This window comes from Mus caroli, unplaced genomic scaffold (assembly GCF_978045245.1).
Source record: "Mus caroli unplaced genomic scaffold, Mus_caroli_1 scaffold_5, whole genome shotgun sequence".
In the NCBI taxonomy this organism is placed as follows: domain Eukaryota; kingdom Metazoa; phylum Chordata; class Mammalia; order Rodentia; family Muridae; genus Mus; species Mus caroli.
This window is the reverse complement of record NW_028227260.1, coordinates 136,681,822-136,706,002: the sequence shown is the minus strand read 5'-3', so window position 1 is coordinate 136,706,002 and position 24,181 is coordinate 136,681,822. Positions and strand designations below refer to the sequence as shown.

General features: G+C 37.5%; 1 non-coding gene and 2 pseudogenes across 1 annotated transcript; 1 reads left to right on the top strand and 2 right to left on the bottom strand.

The window, feature by feature from the left end:
* Positions 1-11,660: 11,660 nt before the first annotated feature.
* Positions 11,661-14,764, bottom strand: LOC110287099 (developmental pluripotency-associated protein 2 pseudogene; annotated as a pseudogene).
* A 951-nt stretch (positions 14,765-15,715) lies between these two features.
* On the top strand, positions 15,716-19,617 carry LOC110287100 (large ribosomal subunit protein uL6 pseudogene; annotated as a pseudogene).
* A 3,029-nt stretch (positions 19,618-22,646) lies between these two features.
* LOC115030125 (U6 spliceosomal RNA) lies at positions 22,647-22,752 on the bottom strand. Its single transcript, XR_003835753.1, has one exon. It is a non-coding gene; the product is annotated as a U6 spliceosomal RNA (small nuclear RNA).
* Between the last annotated feature and the right edge of the window lie 1,429 nt (positions 22,753-24,181).

The window sequence follows — 24,181 nt, the reverse complement described above, 5'->3', positions numbered from 1 at the left end:
TAGCCCTTGAAGACCTAGTGTCTCACATCTGGGCAAACACAAGAATATCTTAACTCTAGACTTTAGACTCCATGGTGGTCCTAGAACCAAAAAAGCCCTAGTCTCAAGGCAAGTCCCTATGGACACAACATCACTTGACTCTGGGACCAGGTTTTACTTGAATAGACTCTAGTGTCAGGCTATACCTTGTTCACTGATGTTAATAAGTTCCATAAGTCCACAAATGCACATCTACTCTTATGAAACCAAGACTCAAACCCTACAGCCTTCAAGGCCACCATCAAGCTACAACTGCCCAAGGACTATACCCTGTGATTGTATATACTAAGTATAATCAAACACAAGAAGATAAAAATTCTAGGACCATTCTATTACACCTACATTCTAGGCCTGTCTAAGAGCAAATATTATAGATACTCAATATTAGATATTATTTTCCTACTCAAAATGCCAGTTTTAGACACACAGAGAAACAAATCAATCAATAAAATAAATAAATTTCTCTGGGCATTGTGACAATTACATTTAATTCCAGCACTTTGGAGAAAGAGATAGTTCAAGACCAGTCTGGTCTACAAAGTAAGCGCCAGGAGAGCCAATGCTGCAGATTGAAACCCTCTCTCTTAAAAAAAAAAATGAAAAACTGAGATTTCATCAAAGTATGAGTTTTAATTACAAAAAGAATAAATCAAGTAAATATTCAACCTTTCAAAGTGAAATTTTATTTTTAGAAATGTAATAGTGTTAATGGCTGAAAATGTTAAAATATATGGGGACCTCTAACAGCACTATGAAAGAAAAAAGATCAAAAATATTCATAAGCAATTGTCTAGAGGACTTGAAGAGACACATTTCCAAATAAGCTATCATATATAAATATGTGCAGAATTATCATTAATAATAGGGAATATGTGACTCAATGCATAAAAATTATGAGTTTTAAAATACATATAATATAGAAAATGTAGATGTTAATGTGTTGGTGAAGCTTTATAGAAAGAAAACACGTGGAAAATGCTATCTTAGATTTAAATTAGTACAGTAATTATAAAACATGGCATAGAAATTCCTGGTCCCAGAAAACTTCTTGCGGTTCCGAAATCCCATTTAGTGATACTTATAATAGAGAAGTAAAAATAAGTGTTTGGAAGACATCATCATTACCAGGCTCATTAAAACATTATACACACTAGCAAAGATCTGCAAGTGAATGTTTAGAGAAGTACATGTTCTGATAGCACATCTGATAGACTGCTATTTAGTGTTTACAAAGGAAGAAAATATCGTCACATCTTGGTTCAGTATAATTGAAAACAGAGAACATTATGTTAAAAGAAGGAAGCTAACAGCAAAGGAACTAGTGCTACAGTACTATAAAGAATTGGAATGTAGAAATTCCATATTTATAGAGGTGAAAATAAACTAGTGGCTATAAGAGAATGAACAAATGTTGGTCAAAGAATACTAAATTTCCAAGTGATGAGAGGAAGAAGTTTAAGAAATATATAGGGTAACATGCTTACTATAATTGATAATGTAATATATTTTTAAGTTATAATAGTAGAATTTTTGTTTATAGTTTCAGAAAATGTATGTAAATTAATCACTTTGCCTCCCAAACTCCAGCAGAGAACTCCTAAACCTGATAAACAATTTCATCAAAATGGCTGGGTATAAAATTAATGCAAACAAATCAGTAGCCTTCCTCTACTGGAAGGATAAATAGGATGATAAAGAAATGAGGAAAATGACACCCTGCACAAGAGTCACAAATACTATAAAATACCTTGGTGTGACTTTAACCAAGCAATGGATGATCTGTATGAGAATGACTGTAAGTCTCTGAAGAAAGAAATGGAAGATCTCAGAAGGTGCAAAGATCTCCCATGCTTATGGATTAGCAGGATTAATATAGTAAAAATGTCCATCTTGACGAAAACAATCTACAGATTCAATGCAATCCCCATCAAAATTCCAACTAATTCTTCATGGAGAAATTTTCAAATTGATTGGAAATAATGAAAATCCCAGGAGAGCAAAAACTATTCTCAATGATAAAAGAACTTCTGGAGGAATCACCATCCTTGACCTCAAGCTGTATTACAGATCAATAATGATTAAAACTATATGGTATTGGTACAGAGACAGATAGTTAGGTCAATGGTATAGAATTGAAGACCCAGAAATGAACCCACACACCTATGATCACTTGATCTTTGACAAGGGAGCTAAAACCATCCAGTGGAAAAAAGACAACATTTTCAACAAATGGTGCTGGCACAACTGGTGGTTATCATGTAGAAGAATGCGAATTGATCCATTCCTATCTCCTTGTACTAAAGTCAAATCTAAGTGGACCAAGGAACTCCACATAAAACGAGAGACAGTGAAACTTATAGAGGAGAAATTGGGGAAAAGCCTCGAATATATGGGCACAGGGGGAAAATTCCTGAATAAAACAGCAATGGCTTGTGCTGTAAGATTGAGAATTGACAAATGGGACCTCATAAAACTGCAAAGCTTCTGTAAGGCAAAGGACACTGTCAATAGGACAAAACAGCAACCAACAGATTGGGAAAAGCTCTTTACCAACTCTACATCCAGTGAAGGGCTAATATCCAACATATACAAAGAACTCAAGAAGTTAGACTCCAGATAACCAAACAACTCTATTAAAAAATTGGGTACAAAGGATAAACAAAGAAGTCTCAACTGAGGAATCCCAAATGGCTGAGAAGTGGGAGTAGTGGGTAGGTGGGGAAACACCCTCATAGAAGCTGGGGAGGAGGGATGAGAAAGGGAATTTCAGGGGAAATCGAGAAAGGGAATAATGTTTGAAATGTAAGCAAAGAAAATGTTCAATAAATAAAGAAACCTCAAAAAATAAGAAAGAAGTGTTCAACACCCATAGTCATCAGGGAAATGCAAATCAAAACATCTCTAAGATTCCACCTTACACCAATCAGAATAGCTAAGATCAAAAACTCAGGTGACAGCAGATGCTGTTGAGCATATAAAGAGGAACACTCCTCCATTGTTGGTGGGATTGCAAGTTTGGACAACCACTGTGGAAATTAGTCTGTCTGTTCCTCAGAAAACTGGATATAGCACTACCTGAGGACAGCTATATCACTCCTGGACATATACTCAGAAGATGTTCCAACATGTAACAAGGACACATGCTTCACTATGCTCCTATCAGCCTTATTTATAATAGCCAGAAGCAGGAAAGAACACAGATATCCATTACCAGAAGAATGGATACAGAAAATATGGTATACTTACACAATGGAATACTACTCAGCTTTTAAAAACTATGACTTCATGAAATTCACAAACAAATGGATGGTACTAGAAAATATACTTCTGTGTGAGGTAACCCAATCCCCCCAAAAAAATATGGTATTCCCTCACTGATAAGTGGATATTAGTCCAAAAGCTCAGAATAACTATAATATAGTTCACAGACCACATGAAGCTCAAGAAGAAAGAAGAGCAATGTGTGGATGCTTTAGTCCTTCTTAGAAGGGGGAACAAAATGCTCATGGGAAGAAATACAGAGACAAAGTGTGGAGCAGAGACTGAAGGAAAGGCCATTCAGAGACTGTCCCACCTGGAGATCCATCCTGTATACAGTCACCAAACTCAGACACTATTGTAAAAGCCAAGAAGTGCATGCTGTCAGGAGCCTGATATAGCTGTCTCCTGAGAGGCTCTGCCAGAGCCTGAAATACAGACAAAATGCTCACAGTCAGCCATGGGACTGAGCAGGGGTCTCCAATGGAGGAGTTTGAGAAAGGACTGAAGGTGCTGACAAGGTTTGCAACCCCATAGGAAAAAACAATATCAACCAACCAGACCCCTGCCAGAATATCCAGAGACTAATCCACCAACCAAAGAGTTCACTTGAAGAGACCCATGGCTCCAGCTGCATATGTAGCAGAGGGTGGTCTTGTAGGGCATCAGTGAGAAGAGAGGATCTTTTATTTTTCTTTTTTAATATTTTTATTAGGTATTTTCCTCATTTACATTTCCAATGCTATCCCAAAAGTCCCCCATATCCCCACCAATTCCCTACACATCCACTTCGACTTTTTGGCTCTGACATACCCCTTGTAATGGGGCACATAAAGTTTGTATGACAAATGGGCCTCTCTTTCCAGTGATGGTCGACTAGGCCATCTTTTGATACATATGCAGCTAGAGACAAGAGCTCCAGGGTACTGGTTAGTTCATATTGTTCTTCCACCTATAGGGATGCAGATCCCCCCAGCCCATTGGGGACCCTGTGATCCGTCCAATAGCTGACTGTGAGCATCCACTTCTGTGTTTGCTAGGCCCCGGCATAGTCTCACAAGAGACAGCTATATCTGGGTCCTTTCAGCAAAATCTTGCTAGTGTATGCAATGGTGTCAGCGTTTGGAAGCTGATCATGGGATGGATCCCTCTATATGGCAATCACTAGATGGTCCATCCTTTCGTCACAGCTCCAAATTTTGTCTCTGTAACTCCTTCCATGGGTGTTTTGTTCCCAATTCTAAGAAGGGGCAAAGTGTCCACACTTTGGTCTTCTTTCTTCTTGAGTTTCATGCGTTTAGCAAATTGTATCTTATATCTTGGGTATCCTAAGTTTCTGGGCTAATATCCACTTATCATTCAGTACATATTGTGTGAGTTCCTTTGTGATTGTGTTACCTCACTCAGGATGATGCCCTCCAGGTTCATCCATTTGCCTAGGAATTTCATAAATTCATTCTTTTTAATAGCTGAGTAGTACTCCATTGTGTAAATGTACCACATTTTCTATATCCATTCCTCTGTTGAGGGGCATCTGGGTTCTTTCCAGCTTCTGGCTATTATAAATAAGGCTGCTATGAACATAGTGGAGCATGTGTCCTTCTTACCAGTTGGGACATATTCTGGATATATGCCCAGGAGAGGTGTTGCTGGATCCTCCAGTAGTACTATGTCCAATTTTCTGAGGAACCGCCAGACTGATTTCCAGAGTGGTTGTACAAGCTTGCAATCCCACCAACAATGGAGAAGTGTTCCACTTTCGACACATCCTCACCAGCATCTGCTGTCACCTGAATTTTTCATCTTAGCCATTCTGACTGGTGTGAGGTGGAATCTCAGGGTTGTTTTGATTTGCATTTCCCCGATGATTAAGGATGTTGAACATTTTTTTCAGGTGCTTCTCTGCCATTCGGTATTCCTCAGGTGAGAATTCTTTGTTCAGATCTGAGCACCATTTTTAATGGGGTTATTTGATTTTCTGGAGTCTATCTTCTTGAGTTCTTTATATATATTGGATATTAGTCTCATATCCGATTTGGGATAGGTAAAGATCCTTTCCCAATCTGTTGGTGTTCTTTTTGTCTTATTGACGGAGACTTTTGCCTTGCAGAAGCTTTGCAATTTTATGAGGTCCCATTTATCGATTCTTGATCTTACAGCACAAGCCATTGCTGTTCTATTCAGGAATTTTCCCCCTGTACCCATATCTTCGAGGCTTTTCCCTACTTTATCCTCTATAAGTTTCAGTGTCTCTGGTTTTATGTGGAGTTCCTTAATCCACTTAGATTTGACCTTAGTACAAGGAGATAGAAATGGATCAATTCACATTCTTCTACCTGATAACAGCCAGTTTTGCCAGCACCATTTGTTGAAAATGCTCTCTTTTTTTCCACTGGATAATTTTAGCTCCCTTGTCAAAGATCAAGTGACCATAGGTGTGTGGGTTCATCTCTGGGTCTTCAGTTCTGTTCCATTGGTCTACTTGTCTGTCACTATACCAGTACCATGCAGTTTTTTTTATCACAATTGCTCTGTAGTACAGCTTTAGGTCAGGCATGGTGATTCCACCAGAGGTTCTTTTATCCTTTTTGCTATCCTAGGTTTTTTGTTATTCCAGATGAATTTGCTCATTGCCCTTTCTAATTCGTTGAAGAATTGAGTTGGAATTTTGATGAGGATTTCATTGAATCTGTAGATTGATTTTGGCAAGATAGCCATTTTTACTATATTGATCCTGCCAATCCATGAGCATGGGAGATCTTTCCATCTTCTGAGTTCTTCTTTAATTTCTTTCTTCAGAGACATGAAGTTCTTATCATAAAGATCTGTCACTTCCTTAGAGTCAAGCCAAGGTATTTTATATTATTTGTGATTGTTGAGAAGGGTGTTTTTTCCCTAATTTCTTTCTCAGCCTGTTTATCCTTTGTGTACAGAAAGGCCATTGACTTCTTTGAGTTAATTTTATATCCAGCTATTTCACTGAAGCTGTTTATCAGGCTTAGGAGTTCTCTGGTGGAATTCTTAGGGTCACTTTTATATACTATCATATCATCTGCAAAAAGTGATATTTTGACTTCTTCCTTTCCAATTTGTATCCCCTTGATCTCCTTTTATTGTCTAATTGTTCTGGCTAGGACTTCAAGTACAATGTGGAATAGGTAGGGAGAGAGTGGACAGCCTTGTCTAGTCCCTGATTTTAGTGGGATTGCTTCCAGCTTCTCACCATTTACTTTGATGTTGGCTACTGGTTTGCTGTAGATTGCTTTTATCATGTTTAGGTATGGGCCTTGAATTCCTGATCTTTCCAAGACTTTTATCATGAGTGGGTGTTGGATTTTGTTAAATGCTTTCTCAGCATCTAACGAGATGATCATGTGATTTTTGTCTTTGAGTTTGTTTATATACTGGATTACGTTGATGAATTTCCATATATTGAATCATTCCTGCATCCCTGGGGTGAAACCTACTTGGTCAGGATGGATGATTGTTTTGATGTGTTCTTGGATTCGGTTAGCAAGAACTTTATTGAGAATTTTTGCATCAATATTCATAAGAGATATTGGTCTGAAGTTCTCTATATTTGTTGGGTCTTTTTGTGGTTTAGGTATCAGTGTAATTGTGGCTTCATAGAATAAGTTGGGTAGAGTACCTTCTGTTTCTATTTTGTGGAATAGTTTGTGAAGAACTGGGATTAGATCTTCTTTGAAGGTCTGATAGAACTCTGCACTAAACCCATCTGGTCCTGGGCTTTTTTTGGTTGGGAGACTATTAATGACTGCTTCTATTTCTTTGGGGGATATAGGGCTGTTTAGATCATTAACCTGATCTTGATTCAACTTTGGTATCTGGTATCTGTCAAGAAACTTCTCCATTTCATCCAGGTTCTCCAGTTTTGTTGAGTATAGCCTTTTGTAGAAGGATCTGATGTTGTTTTGGATTTCTTCAGGATCTGTTGTTATGTCTCCCTTTTTTTAATTCTTAAATTACATATTATTGTTTGCATGTTGGGGGTTGCATTTAACCATGGATTGGTGTAGATCAGAGAACAATTTGTGGTTTTCCTGCTTTCCCTACACTCTATATGTCTCTGGCCTTAAATGCAGGTCCCCAGGCTTAGAAGCAATTGTCTTTATCATCTAGCTATCTCACTATGCCATACATGCTTTCTTTTTTGAAAGAAAAAATATCTTAATTTGTATGTATGTGTGTTATATTTTCCTTTTATATATATGTTACAAATGCATTTGTGTATCAACAGGGGCCCCGAATAGGACATCAGATCCAATATACTTGGAGTTAGAGGCAGTTGTGAACCTCCATGAGAGTGCTGGGAACCAACCAAAGGCCTTCTGCTCAAACAGTAAGTGCTTTTTACTGCCTTTGTATACTTGACATTATAAATTCAGAAAGGGCTCTGGAGAGATGACTTAGTAGTTTGGAGTACTGCTCTAGCAGTGGATCTGGGTTTGGTTACCATCAACCATATAGTTTCTCACAATAGAATAACCCTTTCTTCTTGCATCCAAGGATAACAGGTAAATGCATGCTGAACAACATACATAGAAACAAAACACCCATAAACATAAAATACTGTATTTAAAACCATTTTAAAGAGATTATAAAGGATATCAACTCAAGTAATGGAATGCTAAAAAATGCCAAGCAATCTTGACACTTGAAAAGCTGAGGTAAAATATTGTGATTTCAATTCAGGTTGTATATACATCACAAATTTGAGATGAAGGCCTTCAGAATGTTCATAGTGATCCTCTTTAGAGTTTGGATAAATGTCTTTAAGATGGTATCCTTTAAAATGTCTATTATTTCATTGCCTATGATTTATAAGTAGAAAACCTAATAAAGTTGTTTTCCTATTACATTATTCACATTCCAGCAGAATCCTAATCTAGTCTTCAGTATTTTAGGATAGCTTTTAATTGCAGGTACACATATACCCATTTGTATATAAAGAGAGTTGTGACATATTGTTATATGCCTCCCTACAGGGCCATTTTGCATTATATCTGATCATACCCATGGCTTCAAACATTGTGAAATACTTATTGTGAATCAAATAAGTAATGCCTTTAGAGGCAATCTGATTTTACCATGTGATTTAGAAGACAAGGAACTGAATGTATATGCATTTTCTTACAATGTCAACTGCTCCTGAATATGGTAACTACTGATAGAAAACAAAATCCCATTATAACCAGTCCAAATAAAAATAGTATTTATCTTTTACAGATATACGAAGCATATATTTAGACTCACAAGGACTTGTTTTACGATGACTCCATTATGTGATTATATATTAGAGCTGATTACATGTACTTACACTAATTATGCAATAATGCATGATTACAATGATTATATAAACAGACTTACTGAACATAAGAGTATTTTCAGATAACAAAGGTAAGAATCTACTGTTATAAGACAGCCAAATCAAAATAATTTCAAATGTCTTCTCATTGATAATATTTCTGGAATCTAATTTGTTCGTTATTCTAGACTTTACAAATTTCCTAATTCTATTCTATGATCTACAAATTCAAGCCTTTTGGTAACAGCCAAGAAGGTGTTCTATAGTTCTATATTTAGATATGTGTTTTAAATATAACTTGATATAGTGAAAAATGTGTACAAGTAAGTAAAAAAAAAATGCCGGATTTCTTTTTAGGTTTATGAGGTAGATACATTTCTGATAAGTAATGGAGAAATAGTTTTTTTTTTTCTCATGGGAAAATTTATTTGAAATAATATTACTTAGTTGATGTTCAAGTAACAGTAAATCCCCTTCTCTAACTATTTCATGGGATTAAAATAAAGAGCATATAGGAAGGTGTGCTGGCTAGTTATGCCAACTTGAGAAAGTCATCTGAAAGGAGAGTACTGCAATCAAGAAAATGACTCCTAAGACCTGGCTGTAGGGATTATTCTTAATAATGATTGATGGAAAGCACAAGGCCATTGTGAGTGGTGCTATTCTTGGACTGGTGGTCTTAAGCTCAATAAAAGAGCGGGTTGATGAAACCATGATGATCAAGCCGTTGCGCAGCACCCCTTCATGGCCTCTGCATAAGCTCCTGCTTCCAGGTTCCAGTCCTGCCTGAGTCTCTCCTGACTTCTTTCATACTCAGCTATAATATGGAAGTGTATGCCAGATAAATCCTCTCCTCCCCAGATTGCTTTTGGTCATATGTTTCATCACAGCAATAAAACCCCAAACTCATCCTAGTTGCTAATCAGTCATGTAGTTTTCATTTTAGTATTTCTCTGTAAGGAAGTAAAGAGTCTTTGGTGTTTAAGAAAGTATGTAGCACTCTCTCTCTCTCTCTCTCTCTCTCTCTCTCTCTCTCTCTCTCTCTCTCTCTCTCTGTGTGTGTGTGTGTGTGTGTGTGTGTGTGTGTATTTAAGAAAGGTTTTATTTATCATGTATACAGCAGTCTGCCTGCATGTTTGCCTGCAGGCCAGAAGAGGGCACTAGATCTCATTATAGATGGTTATAAGTCACCATGTGATTGCTGGGTATTGAACTCAAGACCTCTGGCTGAAGAGCAGCCAGTGCTCTTAACCACAGAGGAATTTCTCCAGCCCCCCCCCCCCCCCCGCCAAATGATTCTTGAGTTCCTCCTCCTCACCTTCTCTTTCTTTGGTTCCTCTATCCATTCAGTTCTTTTTCTTTTTCTTTTTTTGTTATTGTTTATTCTCATGTGGCACAGTGTAGCCACAAAATCCTAAAATTACTATGTAGTCCAATCTGGCCTCAACTTATCATTTGCCATATATAAGGCTGGCCTTGTGCTCCTCCTTACCCTCTGGCTTCCACATCCTAGGTTGATTACACTCTTGCCAAATTTGTTCACACATGGGCTCTCTATGCATGTTACTCTGTATGAGAGCACTGAAGTAGAATTAGTTCCAAGGCCAGTCTGGGCTAAAACATAAATCTGAGCTCAACCTGGGTCAGCTCAAAAAACATAAAGGATGATGCCAGGCTTGGGATATACCCCAATATATCAAATGTTCAAGTTGCCTACAGAATACCTTAGGATCATTCCATAAAAGTGGAAATATTGGTACATACCCATGCCAGTACTAAGTAGGTGGAAAAGGGGTTCAGAAGTTTCAAGTTATCCTCAGCTTCAAGGAAAGTTTGAAGCTATCCAGACCTATGGAAGACTCGGTTTAATATTAGCAATATATCACTGCTACATGCCTGCAATGATGTATGGCACACCTTTAAATCTGAGGATATGAGAAGCAGAGGCAAGATCAAGAGCTTGGCATCAAACTAGGTTATGAAATGAGTTCCTAAAGACAAGCACAAGATGCAACTGTCTCAAACCTGTGTGCAACACTGAGCAGACGCTGAGGCATATTTGTGAATTTGGGGGACCAGCCTGTGCTCTGCAGAGTGTCTCTATCCTTACCATCAATTTACAGCTGGAAATGTAGCTTTGTAAAGTACGTGACTTGCTAGTATACACACAGCCCTGTGTTGAAATACGTGCTAGTATACATACAGCATTGTATGTGGTGGTACACTTTAGCACTTAGGATCAATCAAGCCCATTAACATTCAGCCAAGGAGAGATGAGGGGTTTGTGGGAGTCATGTTCTTCCTGGAGAGCTACTTGCAGTCAATGATTGCTGGAGCATGGGGAGCCATCAGCAGTTAGTTTAGTTGCTGGTGAGCTGCCTGTACACTGGGAAATACACTGTATTCATGTCTATGTGAGTGGCCCTGAAGGCAAAATTTGTGGAGCTACATGTGCAATAAGAGAAAACAGATGATGAGTGTGATCAGAGTGGGAAATGTCAAGTAATACATTTTAAAAGAAATTAAAATATTCAAGGCCAGCCTGTGCTGCAAGACACCCCGCCTTGAATATATAAAACTAGCTAGCTATCCACCAGTAATAGCATCAAGTCATAGGGCACATCTTGGACAATGGAATGTCAGCATTAAAAAGAAAAATCAAGCGAGGACATGGAGATTTCTCACATGCATATTGCTAGGTAAAAGCCAATCTGGAAGGTAGCATACTATATGATTACAAATGTACTTGTCAACACCCACAGATTGTTTAGCACAGGCAATGAACTCTATACTACAGTCAATGGGATATCAGTACTGGCTAGGCAGTGTGGTACAGGCATGTAAATCCCAACACTTAGAAAGACCACCACAAGTTTCTGGTCTACCTAGAATTTCCAGGCCAGCTAGAGTTACTACATGATAAAGTCTTACTCAAAAATCTATAAAAAAAGTACTTTCTGTTTGCTAATTTGAAATTGCTCCCCGATCCCCCCCCCCAAAGAAAATCTGTGAAAAAAAGTACAGCAAAACAAAGCCACTAAAACAAAATCATTTCACAGATAGCTAAGCATTTAGCAAATTCATCATAAGACCATGAGGAGATGGCACAGATGTTAGGATTTAGCAGGGTGGTATTAGATAGATGTATGCTGATTTGTCTGCAGAGTGTCCACTCTGCTGAAAGAGACAGGAGGAAGGGCTTCTGAAGACTGATGTCTGTGGGAACTAAAAAGTGTGCCCTTGAGAAAGAGGGGGGAGGAATTTCTAGTATACCATTCTCCTGCTTCCTACTTTGACAGCTGCTTGGAAGTCCGACTCCTCTAAAGACTATGTTGTGTTTCTTGAGACCCAGCTTCATTCTGCCCTCCTGAGATATGTTGGACATATAACATTCTTATTTAGAATATGGATGTCTCTGAAGACTCAAATAAACCTCAACTTTCTTGCCATCTGTACTCAAGTTATGATAATGACACTACTCTCAAAGAGTGTTCTGGGACACATCATTAATAGGAGGCAAGGTGGCTGGAGGAGAGGTGTTACTATGGGTCTTGTTGGGTGTTTGATTCCCTCATACCTCACCAGAGAATAAACTGGTGCTTTGTGGTCTAAGGTTGAAGAAACGTTTGATTCCACAGGATGTTTTGTGGTTGGTTCTTCAGTAAATGGTAATGGCATTAAAACCACACTTTTTCATCCAATTCTTCCTCAGATTGGTTCTTGTTGTATGGCTTCTGGCCAAAGGATGATGTTTTCAGGCAGGCTTAGGAGAAGACAAAGGCTGTAGCCAAGTGTTTTATGAAGTAATTAATCCTTCAGAGTGAGGACATGTGGGAAAAGTTGAAACAGAGGGTCATGTTCCTGTTACACAGAAAAGTTGTGAAATCCCTTCCAGACTAGATCTCTGTTTCAACATAACAACTAGAATCTTAACAGAAAAAATATTTTCAAGCCCTATAGCTATCAGTCATACTATTATGGTTGCCAAATGTGTCATGGGTCTTTTGTAAAAAATAAAACTTTTAGCAAGACAAAATCCCAGCATGGAAGAACTAAGGTGGGCACGAAGTCCTACCAGTCCTACCTCTAGCTGAGGTATTTGTATTAGCATTTGATTGCTGCTGTGATCAGGAGAGTCAGTTTACTGCAACAGAGTGACACTGGGCACATTGACCACCCTGCAGAGCAGAAACCACACACAGGAATTGTTGGTCAACTCAATTTAGTCTTCATGGGTTATTTTTGTTTGTTTGTTGTTTGTGAGTGTGTATAGGGGTTGGTGAGCTTGCATGTGGGCTTTTATATTTGTCTGAGTCTCTTAAGGAGAGAGAAATTACATGAAGTTGGGTGGGTAAGGAGGTTAGACAGGATGTGAAAGTGTTTGGGAGAGAAGAAAGAATATAAGCAATATAAGCTTCATGAAATTCTCAGAAAATAAGGAAAACACATTTCAAGAGAATAAAACTTTTTGGTATTTAATATTATCTCCCTACAACAGATTTTATGGCATAATATTATAGGGTCATAGAGTGTGACAATTTTAGGGTTTTGTAATTATATTGGAGAATTGTTCTCCATGGAGTTGTTTCAATTTTCACAGTTGCTACTAATGGTGAAGCTATCAGGGAAGCTCTTGTTCATTCATCAATATTTCTCCCCAACACATCTTTCTTTCTAGTCTCTCAAAAACAATGCATTTTCTTTTCTTTTCAGAATAATTGTGGCCCTGCTCCTATGTGTTCCTTCCTTTCAGTCTATGCTAAATTCTTTGTTCTTTGAGAATTTCATAATTTTTTATCATATTTAATTTCCCTCCAAAACTCTTCCCAGATTCACCTTCCCTTTCCATCCATTCAACTTTGTTTCTTTTTGTGTTGCTCAGATATTTTAGGATGTGTGACTTTCTACTAGAGTATGGTAAATGCACATATGTGTGACTATTCCCTTAGAGAAAACTGACTATCCCTCTCTGTGAAGCTCGTACACTATTTCTGGTCTCTCTTTCACAATGGTCCCTGAGCCTTAGGATGAATGGCTGGGATATGGATATTTCATCCATATTGACCAGGTGTGGTTCTCTGGTTAATCACTAGCTACTGCAAATTGATGCTTCTTTGATTAGCATTGAAAGATTCATTACTGTATGGGTATAAATAAGAAATCACTTGGAGTCAGTTTTAGGGAATATTATTCCCCTTTTATAAAAAGTAACAGCAAATCTTTTAAACAAGTACAGAACTATTAATAGCAGAAGTATTGTTTGAACTTGTGAACAATTTGTTCTTCAATTTGATTTGACCAATAGACTGCTTATATTTGAGATACCTGCTTATAGATTTGTTGTCTTCTGGCTTACTTAGTAGCCTCTGAATTTATACACAAGCTAATCTTTAAAGATAACCATTTAGTTTGCCTTCCTGTCCTGCCATCTAATTTTGGACTTATAATTTTGACCTCGGCATGGTTAGTTTTATATGTCTGTATTTATCCAAATGCATTCTTATAAAATTAATAGTGGGTATACTTCCATTCACTACTCCCCTTCCTGTCATTATGCCCAGACCATAATTATTTCTAATGTTCTGCATTTTTAAATTCTGGATGAAGTGCTACCTACTTTGTTTTATGTTTTGAATACTCATTTACTTTTCTGAAAGTAGATGCAATACTATATTCATGATGATTGGATGATTGATAAATACAGTGTGGTCAAGAAAATAATATAATTATGATATATTGTAATTCTATATGTCATGCTTTCACTATATTACTACATGCAAATTATAATTCATATAAACTCAGAAGTTAGGTGACTCATTTAAGATTACAAAGACACAATTTTAACTTCAGAGTCCTTGCTATTATTAGTTGTTATGGTTCAAATGTATAATGTTCCCCAAAGGTAATTTGCTGGAATCTTAGTTCCCATCTATTTATACTATTGATTTGATCATGAGAACATTAACTTCATTAGTGATAGGGAATTAATGCTCTGATTAAGTCATATTGAATGGTCTATCTGGAGGAGGTCTGACTGGAAGAACTCCTTGGAGGGCATTTTTAAATTTAAAACAACATGCCCCCATACAACACTTCCCTACCATGGTTTCCCCTTCCTTCACTGGTCCCAGCTTCCCCCATGTCCTCACTCACTCAAATTCACTCATCCTCTATTTCCCTTCAGAAAGGATCAGAGTTTCAAGAAAAAAACAACCACACATGCCAGAACAAGATACAGTAAGCAAAAGACCTCATATTAAGGATGGATAAGGCAATCCAGTGAGAAAAGAGTCTCAAAACCAGGCAAAAGAGCCAGAGACACTGCCTCTACAACTCTTAGGAGTACCACAAAAACAGCAGGTTACCAGTCAGCCATAGCATATATACGGAGGACCTGGTGCAGACCCAAGTGGGCCAGATGGTTACTGCTTCAAACTCTGTGAGTCCATATAAGCCCTGCTTAATTGATTCAGTGGGCCATGTTCTCTGGTGTCCTCCATTCACTCTGACAATCTTTCCTCTCCCTTTTCTGTGGGGTTCCCCAATCTCCAATGGGAGGGCCCCAATGGGGACCTTCAATTTAGACTGTCTCTTCATAATATCTGACTGTGGGTCTCTATATCTGTTCCCAATTACTGCCTGCCAAAGGAAGCCTCTCTGGTGATGACTGGGCAAGGCACTGATTTATGAGTATAGCAGAATAGCATTAGGAATCATTTGACTGATTTGGGGGGGTGGGTGAGTAGTTATAATTTTTTCTATTCTATATCACATGTCTATCCAGTTCTGGTTTCTAGCCATTCAAGCAGTGTAGGCTCACTCTCATGTCATGGGCCTAAGTTAAATCAGACATTGGTTGGCTACTCCCACAGGTTCTGCACTATTTTGAAGGCAGAAAATGTTGTAGGTGAAGCATTTTGTGGCTTGATTGGTGTCCAGGTTTCTCTTTTTGCATCCTGCAGAGTATATCCCCACATCAGAGAGACTGGAAGGTAGGCATGAGGGTTCCACTTTGACTTCTCTATATTCAACTTAATTTTATGGTAACTCTTATCCCTATTCCTGTTTGACTCTCTCTACTTCTTAGCTGTCATGAGGTAAGCAGCTTTGTTCTATTTTGGAAGTCATCCATGATGTTTCTGCCTGTCATATGCCTAAAATGATGGTGCCTTATAGTCCCACACTAAAACCCTTGAAGTTGAGCTAGCATTAATGTTTCTGTCATTTGAGTTTTTAGTTACTCAAGTAACCTAAATAAATGAAAATGCTTCCAAATGACCACAATATGAAATGGAAACAATTCTGCCATATGTATATATGTGATAAGTTTATAAACCCGGGAGAAATTTCCTCATGCCAATCAGCCAAGAGCCTGCTCTTTATATTGGGCCCTAAGAACTTAAGGTAATGGGAAAGAGATAGGAGAAAAGAGCAGTGAAAGCCAGTATGGCCTTGTGGAGATGAGGTTAGTGGCATGGTTAGGAATGCAGCCATCGAGGAGCACCATGATTACTAGGCTAGGCTCAAGTAGAAAAGAAAGTTTTAATAATAATAATTCTACTTAGTACATTCTTAACATGAAGCAGGAACTGGGATGAAATCTTGGTAAGTATCAGTTCTCAGATTTCAGTGAGCATGTGCATCTCATATTGCCTCTGTTGTTTAAGCTGAAGATGGCCATCATCTAGATGTTGATGAGGGTCTGTATTTCTAGCATTCTAACAAGTGCTGTGGATAGTGTTGCTTCTTGGACTAAATTTTCAATAGAAATGGCATGTATTGCCAAATTATTATATTGTGAAGATTATGAAATGGCCTAGGGACAGTCAGTTTACTTCACTGCTATAGTGAGTATGTAAGCCCCACCTTATCATCAGGGCACTCTACTGTGTCTCAATTATATTTTGAAGAATAATATGCTTCTAATCTCCCTTGGTGCTTATCTCTACATTCCTGGGTCATTTGCTTTACAGCTCCAATTGTATGAGTTTTCTATTTGAAGTCACTATGAATGTCTGTGCCACATTTGTCTCTTCTTTCTGTTAGCCTTTAACTGATATGCACAGTTGGAAATCTCTTATTAATTGACTGTATGTGAGGCTATAAAAGCAGTAGAAGCATATTTTCCTCTAGGCTTGGGTTATGGCCTCTGGCAGAAGCCTTATTTGGCATTGCAGTCTTAGACAAATATGCAGTCAGCAATTTACTGCTAACTGTATGGAAAATTGGCATGGTTTAGTTATCCACATTCAAGGAAGTCTGTATTTTCCTTCAGCCTAAAGGAATTATGGCATCCCTTATATTTTTAGTGACTTGGAAAGAAGGGAGGAATTATCTGCATTTGCCATTTTTTTTCTTTAAAAGGGCAAAGAAAAAAAATGTGTTACAGCTACAAGTAGCCATGAACCTCCATTATTGCAAATTCTTTCTTTTGTACTAAAGTAATTGGATGCCATGGTGCTGCCAAAGGGCTTACTCACCTTTTCAGCTAACACAGAGCCTATGCTATAACTCAAAGATTTCTGTCAACACATCCAGTGTTCTTTTACTATTATGTTAAATCCATCTGGTTGTTATACCTCTAGGATATTTTCATATATTTCTCAGATTTTGAATTGTGTGAATCCATTTTGCACAATATAATATTATTTATACATGTAGTGGCTTTCTATCATTCCATTTATCTATGTCTTTGCTAATCCCAGAAATGAGTTAAGATAATGTGAATCCTCAATACAGTAAAATAAAAGAGAAAAAAACTAAAAAAAATCACATGTTATGGTAAAGCCCAATATAGAACATGTATCCACTCACTTTTGCACTACTGACATAAGAACACGAGTCTTATTCATGCATGTAGATGGTTAGTCCCCTGCCCAGAGCTCCAACTTGCAATGTACATTTTTATTTTGTATCAGTTTTATTGATGTGTATGAATATCCATGTGTCTAAGTGAATTGTTTTCAGGTATCCACAAAGGCCAAAAGAGAGTGAGCTGGAGAATGAGCTGGAGGGTATTCCTTCTGTGGGCTACTGAATTTGTGTGCTAGAACTGAACAACTTTCCAGCCTCTTTTTTTTTAATTATTTTTTTTATGTATATTAATACACTGTAGCTGTACAGATGGTTATGAGCCATCATGTGGTTGCTAGGAATTAAACTCAGGACCTCTGCTCACTCCAGCCCCGCTCACTCAGGCCCAAAGTTTTATTCATTATTATATGTAAGTACACTGTAGCTGTCTTTAGATCTACTAGAAGAGGGCATCAGAACCCATTATGGATGTTTGTGAGCCACCATGTGGTTGCTGCGATTTGAACTTGGGACCTTCAGAAGAGTAGCCAGTGCTCTTAAGCACTGAGCCATCTCACCGGCCCCTTTCCAGCCTCTTGAATCTAGAGTTTGATAAGTTCTCTCAAGCAAAAGTTTGAAAAGGACAGATATATGGCATAGTGTGTGGATTAGAGTATATCTAAATTTTCTGTGGCACATATATGGTGCTACTTTCAGGTTTCCCATTATATAAGCTCCTTTGACAGGTTCTGACATAGGTCAAGAAACATTTTGTACATGCCATATTTTAAAAACCTTTTCATATCTAAAGAACTAAAGTGCCTTAACTACTATAGTTAAATGCCAATGAGGATAATTGACACTTAAAATTTTGAGTCATTATTTAAGTGATAAATCATTTTTAAAACTGCAAAGTTACAAAGCAACCTCGTTGCCAAGTAATTACAAAGGCAATATTCCCTCATGCCCATAGAAACTAGAATAATATGCCAGTTTGTTCCTTTTAAGGGCTATCTGTCAAATGAGTGATCCTAAATTGTATGTAGCTCTTTGATGTGAACCCTCAGATTTTCAATTGTCAATTATTTGATATATGGATTTGCTTTTCCTTTTTCACCAAAGTATTATTAGAATGTAACCATGGAAACAAAACACCAGAGTTTGCTCAAGTATTTCTTTGGGGACTGAAACCATTCCTGAATGAAGTTTTTGTTGTTGCTGTTGCTGCTGCTGCTGTTGTTGTTGTTGTTGATATTGATGTTCTTTTGTTTTCACACTACATCCTTGCAGGAGTAACATTCAGTGTTAGTATAGTTAGGTGAATTATACTGGTCCTCATTCCTGACAGCTGTGTGCTATGCATTATCAAAGGTCAGGGTATATGTATATGCATATGCATATATGTATATATGTAGATGCATATATATCACTTATGAGTGTTACTATATTAACAAGCTTTGTTGATAATCTCAATGGCAATAAAATTTCAGTATAGATGTGAATATACTGAAAATGTGTTTATAGGAATGGAGATATAAGATAGAGACAGAGGGAAGGGAAGATAAGAAAGGGAGACTTTCTTGCACTTTGCCCCATCTACTGCGAGAATAAAGACCATTCTCATCAATCATACTGCCGACATTCCAGAAAATGTTGACATCAATCTGAAGGGGCACACAGTCATTGTGAAGCTACTGAGGGGAACTCTGTGGAGGGACTTCAATCACAGCAATGTAGAGCTGAGACTTCTTGGAAATTGAAAGAAAAGGCTCTGGGTTAAGGAACTGGCCACTGTCAGAACCATCTGTAGTCAGGTTCAGAACATGTTCAAGGGTGTTACACTGGCCTTCCGTTACAAGATGAGGTCTGTGTATGCTCCCTTCCCCATCAATATTGTTATTCAGGAGAATGTGTCTTTGCTTGAAATCTGAAATTTCTTGGGTGAGAAATAAATTCATAGGGTTCAGATGAGGACAGGTGTTGCTTGTTCTGTCTCTCAAGCCCAGAAGGATGAATTAACCCTTGAAGGAAATGATATTGAACTTGTTTCAAATTCAGTGGCTCTTATTCAGCAAGCTACAACAGTTAAAAACGAGGATATCAGAAAGTTTTTGGATGGCATCTATGTGTCTTAGAAGGGAACCTTGCACTAGGCTGATGAGTGTTGCCTCAGTTTCCTAGCTCCAGAAACAAGATCCTGATCACAAGTACAATTTAGATTCTTTGAGGAAATTAAAGGACTAATATATTGAAAAAAATAAAAAAAGGAGTCATTCTTGTGTGTCTCCTATTCTCTACTATTCTGTTTCTTGGATTATATTTCATATTTAATTAAATTAGCTTTTTTAGTGTGGTATTTAATAACAGAGTTGTCTTATTAGCAAGGTTGCAAATTTTCAACCCATACAAGAACTCTTATCTAATATTCTAAACATCACAGAACAGGTTGGTAAAATTATCTTTATAATTATGCTTTTCCATAAAATCAACAAAAACACTAGAAAGTAATCTGAGCTCTAGAATGTCCACAAGTAAATAACCATATGCAGAAAGTTTATGAAGACAAGCAAATCTTGGGCAAGAAAATCATGTTTTATGAAGAGTTGCTTACCCTTTGACTCAGCTCCTTCTTTACAGCTGCTTTACAATAACCTTAAAACCCAGAAACCTCACAAATATCATTGGTAAGAGAATCAGCATGCTTTCAATCATTGAGCTCTTCCAAAGTCCCCCCAAAAAAAGAGTATCCCCATTATCACCATACTGAAAATACTTGCCTTGCCTTTCATCATCATGGAGAACAATCAATTATTTTTTTAAGAGAAAATACTTCACTTCATTTTTTATTAGATATGTTCTTTTAATACATTTCAAATTTCAAATGCTATCCTGAAAGTTCCCTATACCCCCCTCCCTGCCCTGCTCCCCTACCCACCCATTCCTGCTTCTTGTCCCTGGCATTCCCCTGTACTAGGGCATACAAAGTTTACAAGACCAAGGGGCCTCTCTTCCCAATGAGAGCTGACCAGGCCATCTTCTGCTACATATGCAGCTAGAGACATGGGCTCTGGGGTTACTGGTTAGTTCATATTGTTGTTCCACCTATAGGGTTGCAGACCCCTTCAGCTCCTTGGGTGCTTTCTCTAACTTCTCCATTGGGGGTCCTGTGTTCCATCTTATAGATGACTGTGAGCATCCACTTATGTATTTACCAGGCACTGGCATAGCCTCATACTATACAGCTATAACAGGGTCCCTTCATCAAAATCTTGCATATGCAATAGTGCTGGGTATGGTGGCTGATTATAAGATGGATCCCCGGGTGGGGTAATCTCTGGATAGTCCATCCTTTCCTCTTAGCTCCAAACTTTGTCTCTGTAATAACTCCTTTCATGGGTATTTTGTTCCCTATTCAAAGGAGGAACGATATATCCACCCATTGGTCTTCCCTCTTCTTGATTTTCTTGTGTTTGGTAAATTGTATCTTGGGTATTCTATATTTCTGGGATAATATCCACTTATCAGTGAGTGCATATCTAATGACTTCATTTGTGATTGGGTTACTCCACTAAGGATGATATACTCCAAATACATCCATTTGTCCAAGAATTTCATAAATTCATTGGTTTTAATAGCTGAGTAGTACTCCATTGTGTAAATGTACCACATTTTCTGTATCCATTGTTCTGTCGAGGGACATCTGGGTTCTTTCCAGCTACTGGCTATTAAAAATAAGGCTGCTGTGAACATAATGGAGCATGTGTTCTTATTACCAGTTGGAACATCTTCTGGGTATATGCCCAGGAGAGGTATTGCTGGATATTCCAGTAGTATTATGTCCAATTTTCTGAGGATCCTTCAGACTGACTTCCAGAGAGGTTGTAAAAGCTTGTAATCCCACCAACAATGAAGGAGTGTTCCTCTTTCTCCACATCCTCACCAGCAACTACTGTCACCTGAATTTTTGATCTTAGCTATTCTGACTGGTGTGATATGGAATCTCAAGGTTGTTTTAATTTGTATTTCCCTTATGATTAAGGATGTTGAACATTTTTTCAGGTGCTTCTCAGCCATTCAGTATTCCTCAGTTGAGAATTCTTTGTTTAGCTCTGTACCCCATTTATTAATGGGGTTATTTGAATTTCTAGAGTCCAGCGTCTTGGGATCTTTGTATATATTGGATATTAGTCCCCTATCAGATTTAGGATTGGAAAAAATCCTTTTCCAATCTGTTGGTGGCCTTTTTGTCTTATTGACAGTGTCTTTTGTCTTACAGAAGCTTTGCAATTTTATGAGGTCCCATTTGTCGATTCTTGATCTTACAGCACAAGCCATTGCTGTTCTGTTTAATAATTTTTCTCCTGTGCCCATATCTTCACAGCTTTTCCCCACTTTCTCCTCGAATAATTTCAGTGTCTCTGGTTTTATGTGGAGGTCTTTGATCCACTTAGACTTGAGCTTTGTACAAGGAGATAAGAATGGATCAATTTGCATTCTTCTGCATGATAACCGCCAGTTGTGCCAGCACCATTTGTTGAAAATGCTGTCTTTTTTCCACTGGATGATTTTAGCTCCCTTGTCAAAGATCAAGTGACCATAGCTGTGTGGATTCATTTCTGGGCCTTCAATTCTATTCCATTGATCTACCTGTCTGTCACTGTGCTAGTTCCATGCAGTTTTTATCACAATTTCTCTCTAGTACAGCTCAATGTCAGGCATGGTGATACCACCAGAGGTTCTTTTATTGTTGAGAATAGTTTTTGCTATCCTAGATATTTTATTATTCCAGATGAATTTGCAAATTGCCCTTTCTATCTCAGTGAATAATTAAGTTGGAATTTTGATGGGGATTGCATTGAATTTGTAGATTGCTTTCTGCAGGATAGCCATTTTTACTATGTTAAACCTGCCAATCCATGAGCATGGGAGATCTTTCCATCTTCTGAGATCTTCTTCAATTCATTTCTTCAGAGACTTGAAGTTCTTATCATACAGATCTTTCACTTCCTTATTTAGAGTCACGCCAAGGTATTTAATATTATTTGTGACTATTGAGAAGGGTGTTGTTTCCCTAATTTCTTTCTCATTCCATTTATCCTTTGTGTAGAGAAAAAGCATTGATTTGTTTGAGTTAATTTTATATCCAGCTACTGCACTGAAGCTGTTTATCAGGTTTAGGAGTTCTCTGGTGGAATTTTTGGCATCACTTATATATACTATCTGCAAATAGTGATATTTTGACTTCTTCCTTTCCAATTTTTATTCCTTGCACAGGGGCCATGCTAATCTTCTCTGTATCATTCCACTTTTATTATATGTGCTGCCGAAGCGAGCACAAGAACAATCAATTCTTGCATGGTATAATTATTACAGCTAACTCTGAATAGACTGCAGAAAAATCTGGCCCCTTGTTTATTTGCCAAAAAGATGATACTGAAAAATTTTAACCTTACATTTTATGAGATGGCAATACTAATTTACAAATAAGCAACTGAGAAGAAATTTGAGAGAATTGTTTGGGAGATAAGGTATTTTCCCTTATTAAAAATATATACAAAAGTTACAAATAATTATTTTATTTTATGTTTTTAAATGTTCAGTATACATCTATATGGGCATCATGTAAATGTCTAGCATCCAATGATGCCACAAGACTGTATCAGATCCTCTAAATCTGATGTAACAGTTATGAACCATGATGCAGTGCTGGGTGCTCTTAATAGTAACAAGTGCAGCTTGGTCTGCCTACAAATGCCTTTAATCCCAGGACTCAAGGGGCGTAGGAAGGTGGTTCTCTGAGTCTGGGGCTAGCCTGGTCTGCAAAGGGAGTTCTAAGACAGTCAGCACTACACAGAGAAACCCTGGCTTGAAAAACAAAAACAAAACAAAAAGAGTAACAAGTGCTCTTAAGCAGTGAACCATCTATCCCACTCTTCAGCTCTTCAAATTTTTATTTCATATCTATTCATTTAGTGTTTATTTACTTAGTTATTTATGTATGTGTTGGCATGTGGTAGATGACCCCCAATCCAATAGTCTATGTGTCACAAATTGGACTTGATAAGACTTTACAAAAATAATGAGACATAATTGGGTGGGTAAGAAAGGAGGTGAATCTTGGAAAGATTGTAGTTGGGTTGAAGATGACCAAAATATGTCATCTGAAATTCTTAAATTAATAAAAAGGTTCTTAAAACTCACAAACAAAATAAATGATAGTGGTGGGTTAAAAGTTATAGAGTTTTAAACTCACCGATTCAGAAATCTAAAGCTTACATCAATTTCTCAAAAGTGCTTTTTACCTAATAGAACTAGAACCCCCAAATGATGTTTATTATCTACAGTTATAGCTAATAAATATGATATTTGGTTTTGTTTTCACAGATGATTTAGAAGTATTCATAGTCCATAATTACTTTAATCTATAAAGTGACTACACAAAACTATTAATGAGTATTTATAAAGAAAAAATATGTTATATCCTTGGTAGCTTTGTACATTTATAGTAATTCCTTCCTAACTGCCCAGCTACCATATGACTGCTGAGACTAAGACACCACAGGGCCTTTACAGTTTCAAATATAGTATATATATGTATTCTGGTAGACAGTGATAAAATAAATTACTGATGCAGTAACCAAATGTCCAATGGAAGAAAATTTGAGTGGATACAGAAAATGTGGTTTATTTACACAATGGAATACTACTCAGCTATTGAGAACCAGGACATCCTGAGTTTTGCAAGCAAATGGTTGGAACTGGAAA